Genomic DNA, 6,826 nt, shown 5'->3' on the forward strand with positions numbered 1-6,826 from the left:
TCCTCAAACAGTTAACTTTTTGCATGGTGAGGGGTGTTTGGCAGTTTTCAAGCTCTGGGAATCGCTATATCCACGAACATGCAGCATCAAGAAAAGAACTGCATTTCTTAGCGAGCAAGTGTTCTGATTAACAAAAATAATGCGCCTGAGATCCCATTTTAAACTCTTATCTTTCCCTCTCGAAGTGAGAGAAGAGCTCACTGGAGGAGGAGCTGTGTGCTCCACACCTCCCCGAGGACGCCCAGCAGACAGTTATGGTGGCATTTGGCTGGTACTTCACTGGCACAGCTGGCTTTTAATTGCAAATCCAATGTAATTTACTGACAATGCAAGGGCTGATACGGAGGAGGTAGTGAGCCAAGAGATACTTTAAAATTAATAAGAAATGATAGGTTTGCGCATCTGCTTTTTTCCAAAAGGCAGCAAATCCCCTGCAATAAGGGGGAAGCGATCCCTGATCCTTATCCCCTACAGATGAGGGCTATTGTCGGCTGGCCTTTTGAGCGAAGAGCAAGACAAACAGCCAGGGAGCTCTCAACACTTCCACTGGCTTACCCATCTCCCAGGCCCCACTCAGGAGACAGGAGGTGCGTGGGGGGAAGAGGAGGCAGCAGAGGCAAGAGGCGATAGTGCAGCCGGGCGATCGGACTCAAGGTCATGCAGCAAGGGGAGCATGTGGGGCTCGGGCACCAGCAGATGCCCAGTCCCAGTGCCTCCCCTGCGCCAGCCTGCCCAGCAGGCCCCAGGGCCATGGCAAATGTCATGCGAAGCAGCTCTGAAAGGCAGGTGAAAGGCAAGGGAGAAATGCAATACCAGAGCCACCAGGCTGTTTGTGCATCCCTTGTCATACCACAGCCAGAACTTCAATGCCTCTCCATTCAACCTGAGGGCAAGAAAGGAGCATCGAGCATCCCTGCCAGCCAGGCATCTCACCCAGAAGTGCTGTAGGTCAGCTTCTGAGTATGCTTTGCCTTCACAAAATCTGCACCCTCCCAGCAATGTCAGCTGACTACGGCAAGATCTGACCTTTCCACGGGGACACGTGCAGAGCTCAAGAGCTCAGGTTTTCCAGACACGACTGGTCATTTCAGGTGCCCGACCTGAAATATTTTGAAGATGCCCCATTTCGGAAAGTGCCAAACACTTACTCTTTGGAAAGAAGGTAGACCTTCAGGTCCCTTGCAGAAGAACAGGTGTGCAAAATCGTATCTGAGAACATCGATTCAAGGCTTGTCGCAAGGGATAGGTGAGTGCAAGGAAAGAAAGGATGGCTGCACACACAGAAACACTGCCACAGCATTGACACACCAAAAGAATAAATAAAAATTAGGAAGAGAATGACCAGAGAACCTCTTGCACAAACACTCCCCCATCTCCAAGAGCACGGGTTATGCCTGCACCAGGCCCAAAGTCACCACAGCAAGTTACATCAAGGTATCTTAGGTGTCGGTAATCTCTGCCAGTAGACCTTTAATCTAAAAGAGAAACCTGAGCTCTTGGAAGGAGTATTATCCTGGGTCTCTAATCGTTAGAGAGCAATTAAAAAAGACTTTGTATTTTCCATATCTTCCATAAGTGTAGGGCTGACAGTGCTGAACACCAAATGGATTATGTAGCTTGAGGGGATGTTTCTAGCCCTGCAGCTTTACAGCAGTTTTCCTTCACTTACAAGCTCTAAAGCAGTATTTGTCAATAACTGATAATGCTAATCCTAAATTTCCTTTAAAAATTACTTTGTGCCTTTGACTACAACTATTAGACAGAAAACATTTCCAAAGAGATCCCACTCCCTCCTCTCCCCATCCCTCACACAAATATGCAGTGCATGTTTCAGGTTTTTTTTGTTGTCATCGTTTGTTCAATTTCTAAGTGTTCCTGAAAAAGTGTCGGAGAAGAGCAGCAACGACGATAAAACACTAGGGAATGGCTCCTATGTAAGAAATAATGGAGCAGGTGAGGACCCTGGACTTCGAGAGGATCTGGGAAAGGTCTATACAAATATGCATGCCATGGAGAGGATAGCCAAGAACTGACCATTTGCCACCTCTTCCAGTTTAAAAATCAAGGGCCATCAAACAAAACCGGTCAGATCCAGTTTTGTAACAAGTGAGGCAGTCCTTGCAGCTGTACTAGCAGACCTGGGGACATCCTTGCTGAAGGATGCTGTGGGCATGGAAAGTTTATATGGGTTGAAATGTGTGTGGGGCAAATACTCGAAAGAAGACTACTAAACAAGTTTGGGAGGCTCCCAAAACAAGCTACAGTTGCATAGCTGCCTGCCTACAGCTTTACGAGCCGTGACACCAAGCTAGCTGGAGGACCCTTAGCCTGAACTGGCAGAGCTGTCCTCATGCCCCTTCACGACCTGTGTCACTGCAGGCTATACTCTTCAGCCACAGGGGTCATATCTGGTCTGCAGATGAAGTGTTGGCAATACTACAGCAGAAGAGAAAAAAAAAGATGCCATTTCAGCTTTTTCTCTAGAAGCGCGGCTATCTCTAATCTGAGCATGGCCAACTGAACTGGTTCCCTCAAAACACCCTCAGAACTGAAGCAGGAGCCCGTGCCCACGTGCAGGGAAGGGAAGGGAAGCGTGCATAAATCCTATTTGGCTGTGACAAATTAGCATCTGCAGCAGACCGCAGGACCCGGCAGAAAGTCCCCGGTAATGAAGACAATTCAGACACAAGTGCTAAAGAGCAGTTACGCTAAAGCACCTACTTCCTAGCTTGAGAGATGCTCTGGGCACGCACAGCCCAAGAGCAGGTGCGAGCGCCAAGTGCATCACAGGCTGTGGCAACTGCTGCCCTCCCGGGGGTCTGGGGCTCGCTCGGGCAAGAGCAGTGCAGGAGCCCAGTCTCACCACCCGGCTGGCCCTTGCTCAGCATGGCATGGCATGGCACGGTTTGAAGGGAGGCAAGTGCCAGCAGACTCTTCCGCTGGCTGCATTCGACACCGTCAGCCTGGCCCAGTGCTGCAGGAGCCAGCAGGCATACCCGCACCCCACTCCGACTGCGGGGCGAGGAAGGGATGTCGTGCCCACAAGAAGGAAACCGTGTTTTCATCCAGTCCAAGGGCACCGTTGCTTTACCAGCCAGTGTGGTTAATTTGTGCCTTCCCCCCTGCCTCCCATACCCTGGCAGCCCACTGAAAGCAAGGCAGGCAGCGCTGCGGGGCGATGCCACGGGGAGCAGTGGGGCACAGGGAGCAGTGGGGCACGGGCAGCAGCAGCCTTTGAGCTGCAGCAGTTCATGCGTTGGCCGCTTTCACCAAGCAAGGGGGCACAGGTAGTTAACTGTAGCCCAGCAAGCCAGGCTCCCCTGAAACTCGCTCTTCCTGAGTGTTTCCACTCCCCTACCCCAAACCAGGAGCATTGCACCCTGCACAGGCCTTTGCTTCCAGGGAGTTGCTCAGGGACAGTTAACATCCTCCAAGCTCAGGTTCCCTTTTAATTCAGATTAATTCTTCAGACTCCCTTAGGCACGATGCTTCCCGGGGGATGGCCCTTCCTCTCTCCCTTCTGTCCCCCGGGGAGGACACAGACTGCTCTTGCCAAGACCAGCCCCTTACTTAGCCCTGCTGTAGAGTCCAGAGAAAAAGCAGGAACTGATGATATCCACAAACCAGTGTTTGGTTTCAAGAAGGCTCTTCCAGGCTCACAGTCGTCCAGCCACCGAGAACACTTCCCCCAGCAGCCGTCTTATTTTTCATCAGCTGAAGACTAATGTAATCTCTATGGGAGACTCTGCCCCAACAGGCAACACCAAAACAGAGACAATCTTCTAGCAACACGCACCTGCTATTCTGTGAAGTCTCCTGTTAACACGCACAAATAAAAATTAGGTTCGAGCTTAATTTTTACATAAGTGAGTCACAGCAGGGACAATCTCTGTACACTGCAATCTGCTGCCAGATGGAAAAAAACAATGCTATCTGAAGAAAACATGTGGTAACCCCCCCCACCTCCCCCATTACTGTAAAGCCTCATTCTGGGAAAATACAGTATTTTGCTTGATGTATTTTTTGTCATGCCAAGGGAGCTCACTGTACTGAAAGGCTGGCTGGAGCCACCTGCAGAAGAACTCTGTCCCTATCCTCCACCCTTTTTGCTTTGATGTGTAAATCATGCTACCAAGGGTGCCTCATCCCCTATCCTCCTCCTCCTCCTCCACTCTTGCCACCATCCCACCACTCCTAGCACATGGACCGTCCTTCCTGAACCAACTCAAAAAGCTATTCATTCCTCATTCAAATTCCTCCCACTGCTGAGCCAACTAAGGATGGCTAAGTAGAGAGGTCAGCCAGGAACAATTTATACAATAATTGGTATGGAAATATCACAATCAGTGGGGAAATATCAAAGCACGGGCAAACAAGACAGGAGCCGCCAATGAAGCTCTTTGTTCTTCCAACACCACTGCTCTCACTCATCTCTGCTAGCTGCTCCGTCTCGCAGCCGCTCACTTCCACAGCAGATGTTTACTGTCTTTTAAGAAAAATGTTTTCAATAAATATGAAAGAGGTGACATTTCTTTTAATCACCATAGATTGTTCTGGCCTGTGACTAGCTTCCCAAGTTCTGACTGCAAAAGAGGTCCTGTACCTCCGCTATAATTATGCATCCAGTCAGACATCCAACCCCCTCGCCAAGATCAGAGCCATTTTTCATCCTTTGGTTCTTCTCAGATCTGGTCCGTATATTGACAGATGACTTCCTTACTTCCCCCCGTACAGCATTGGTATTCTACAGCTGCAGAGTGTTAAGTGTGATTTGCCCTTGTGATTTGTTTTAAAGCAAACCTCATACTATATGGATGTCACATTCCTCTAACTGCTTCTTCTCTCTGTGTCTGCAATTAGGCATATTAAAATATGCTGGTTTTAACACCACCTTAGAACGGCATATTCTTGAGCCACAGATCATCTCTATTACTACAACCTTTAAACTTCTATAAATGCTGGAAGGAGGAAGGAATAATTCATTATCTATGTTGGACACTGGGAAGACAAGAAACAATAAGCTTGGACTTGGACAGCAGAGATTCAGGTTGGACATAGGGGCTAGGTGTATTTTTGACTTCCCAGAAGCAAGGAAAGTGAGGCACCAGATAGACTGCTTTGCGAGACTGAAGTCTCTGGCACTACAGCTCCCTCCGTCAGGCATTTACCTTCTTCAGGGATACCATAGGTGGAAATGAACCTGCCCTGGGGGATGTATGACATGAGATCTCCCTGCTCGTACAGTTCTATCATTCTCAGTCATCCCATCAGAACGTAGACTTAAAGTTACTTGGATGCACCAGAGCCTGAAACTACTCTTCAGTATAGCTTTACTTTGAAAAGTCACGGAACCAAGCATCCAGAAGCCAGCCAGCCATGCCTGTGGTCAGAGAAGAGAGTGATATCCCATGTTAACAAGAAGGGGGATGGCAGGGCAGCCGTTCTGCACACAGGTCCCCGAGCTCGGCAGCTTGTGGTGCTCAGCCTCCTTACGTCACGCGGGCTTTGAAGCAGCTAGTGGGTCAAGGCGTACCTGACGTAAAAGGTGAATAACAACGCGTGCTGATGTGCGAGGGAAAGGCTGAGCTGACTGTCCTGCTGGTTCAGCTTCATAGTGGTAAAGGACTGCTGGGGGCTCAGATATCTGTGCAACACACCTACTGCTTATTATAGTTTGACTATTTTCCTGCAAAGATGCTGAGAAAGAGAATCCTCTATAATCTGCAATCCTTGTATTCCCCAAAGGAGATACTGGGTTTGACTAACCCCACAGGAGGGCAGAACGCTCCAGTAGCGCTATAGGCTCTTTTCTGTACTTAAGGTACAGCCTGTCCCGTGAACCTACCTAATCAACCATTTCTCTCCCTCCAAGATCTGAACAGAACCTCCGCAGCCCTTTTCCAGCTCTCAGATCAGCATGTTCTTCATATACCATACCATCATTGCCCTCATCATTATGGGCAAAATAAGCAAGCAGAAGCTCCCTGGCAGGTTTTACTTATATTGGGAATACACAAGGAGGAAGCGTTGGTTTGCCCACGCACTACTTCTAACTTGCACTGCTCCTCGTGTCTTATCTTCAGGAGTTTCTTCTTTCCGACAGCCCACTGAATACATACCCTAGTGACTTACATCGCTACTGCCAGTTCCAGGTCTGGTTAAGCACTGCGATACACAGGAGCATTTACAGTGGCCTGCTGGAATGCCCAAGGCGATGCCTACTTTTATATTTCCCAATGAAAAGCAGTGATGGCTTCATTACTGCCTTCCCAGCTTTGAAGCTGTAACCACAGGTATTCCACTGCAAGATGTAGTATAGACCTGCACAAAAAGTGAAGCCTCCCAAGATTCCAATGTGTAGTTTTTTTCTTCAGTTCTTTCAGCTCTTAAAATACATGTAAGGACACACCATTTACCCTGGCATCTCTAGTACTGCTCCCAGACCTCTAACAGATTCAGCGTTGTCGTGCTAGTACCAAAGCTGCAAAGCGTCGACACACATTTCAGACGGCTGAACTCTTTGCTTCTATGTGTTCCCAACCTATCACGGGAGGGGGGAATGAAATTGTTTGAGTGACAAAGCTAGGCAGGAAATTTCTGACATAGTTCATTATGCCCTGCAGCCTCTGTATTTCTTTTTATTATCGTTCTTTAGTCTTCAGGTCCTACATGTTCAACAGCCGGGGTCACTCTTAGAATTGTCAAACGTTATTCCCTGTGCGATCACTCACTCCCAGACAATAAGAAACTTCATTTTGTTTCACAGTCAATAATGTTTTAATGTCAATTCCTTTTTCATTTTCCTGCATGCTCTGCAATCCCTTCC

The sequence above is a fragment of the Egretta garzetta genome, unplaced genomic scaffold (genome assembly GCF_000687185.1).
Source record: "Egretta garzetta isolate BGI_Z169 unplaced genomic scaffold, ASM68718v1 scaffold383, whole genome shotgun sequence".
NCBI classification, from domain to species: Eukaryota; Metazoa; Chordata; class Aves; order Pelecaniformes; family Ardeidae; genus Egretta; species Egretta garzetta.